This window comes from Gavialis gangeticus, unplaced genomic scaffold (assembly GCF_001723915.1).
Source record: "Gavialis gangeticus isolate Ggan-Ray unplaced genomic scaffold, GavGan_comp1, whole genome shotgun sequence".
Lineage (NCBI taxonomy): Eukaryota > Metazoa > Chordata > Crocodylia > Gavialidae > Gavialis > Gavialis gangeticus.
The window spans coordinates 29,919,134-29,920,658 of NW_017729025.1; the positions used below are offsets into that span (position 1 = coordinate 29,919,134).

Consider the following 1,525-nt stretch of genomic DNA (forward strand, 5'->3'; position numbering starts at 1 on the left):
CCCCTCAGCTTCAGAGGTAAAGAGGGGGCCAAAACCAAATCCAGCCCAAGTGCGGGACGGCCGGGCAGAGCCCCCTGGCCCGGGCGGAGCGGCGCCGCGCCGAAGTTGGCGGAGCAGCGGGCGCGCGGCGCGAGCGGGGCTGAGCCTCGGAGCCGCCGCGAATCCGAATATTTATGTTCGATTTTAAAGAATTTAAATAAATAAATAAATATATCCCGAGCCTCCCTCCCCTGGACAGGCGAGGAGAGAAGCCATCTGCCAGGAGCATTTGGTGGTTGCGATCTCTCCTCCTTTGTTCCCGCGGAGAAAACTGGGTTTTGTAAGAATTTGTTGGAAAGAGGATGATGAGGAGGAGGATGGTGATGGTGATGGTGATCTCTCTCTTTCTTTTTTTTCCCTGCCGCTAGATATTTTGGGTGGCGTCCTGGTTCTGCCATTTCCATTTTTCTTTTTTGTTCATTTTATTTTGCTTCTCTGGTTACTTTATCTTTTTACCCCCTTCCCCCCCCACCCCCAACCATCAGCTGGTGCAACACAAATGAAGATGCATTTGGCACCTTTCGGGGGGGAGGGGGGCGGTGTTTTTTCATTCAGTGCTATTTTGTAACCAGATTTGCCTCCCTGTTAAAAAGGTGGATACTTCCCCCAAATCTCTATGTTAATTGCATTTTTTTTTAAAAAAGAAAACCCAGCCGGTTTGGAAATTGCGTTTTCCTTTTTTTTGGTTGATTTTTTTAAAAACATCTGCACCGTCTAAGGCAATGTCTCCCACTAATTTCGTGTCTCGTTTGCAAGAAGAGATTTGGTTTGGAAAGGGGCTTGCGGGTGTGTGTTTGTTGCACACATTTGAATGTATTGAGAAGGGCGAAACATTTTTGGGAGAGAGGGGAGCCAGGTAGGTTCGTTCTTGCATTGGATCTCGTTTCCTGATCGCCTTACTTGGAAGTAAATAATGAGGCAGAGGAACAGTGAACTCGGGGGTCCAAGGAGCTGCTGCACAATGGGTTTGGAGGGGAGGAATGGAAGGCAAAGCTGCATGCAATTTCCCCCCTCCCCTCTTGTGTTTCTCTATCTCTCCATCCTGAGGAAGCTGGCGGAGAAATCAGGATGCATACTGAACAGTGGCAGAAAAAAATAAAGGTATCAATTGAAAGAGGGGGTGGGAGTAGTCCGGGGGGAGGAGGGGAGCAGGAAATACAGGCATTTTAGCACTCATCCACCGAGACTGAGCTGCAGACTTTCAGTGGGGTGCTTTGCCAGACAGGAGTAGTTCTACCAGTTTTCAGGAAGGTTTAATTCATCATTAAAGAGCTGTCCTGTGAATGGAGGAGTTTGCAGAGTATCATGAAAAAAAACAGCACCCGGGAATGAATTTGATATTGGTTTCTGAGACCTGTATCATTTGATGTTTAGCTTTGTCTTTTTGGCATCTGTCAGGAGAATTGCCTTTCAGGATGACTTGGAGTCCTGTGCCAGGCAAAAAAAAAAAAAAAAGGGGGGGGGGGGGAAAAAAAAAAAAAAAAAA

The 1,525-nt window shown here is 47.5% G+C and overlaps 1 protein-coding gene across 1 annotated transcript in view; it reads left to right on the forward strand.

Annotated features, from left to right (window-relative positions):
• The first annotated feature begins 42 nt into the window (after positions 1-42).
• The window catches only part of BCL11B (B-cell CLL/lymphoma 11B), a 101,453-nt gene continuing 99,970 nt past the window's right edge, over positions 43-1,525 (forward strand). Inside the window, exon 1 of the mRNA XM_019518593.1 lies at positions 43-1,140. The gene's annotated coding sequence lies outside the window, so the exon portion shown is untranslated. The remainder of the gene's footprint in view (positions 1,141-1,525) is intronic.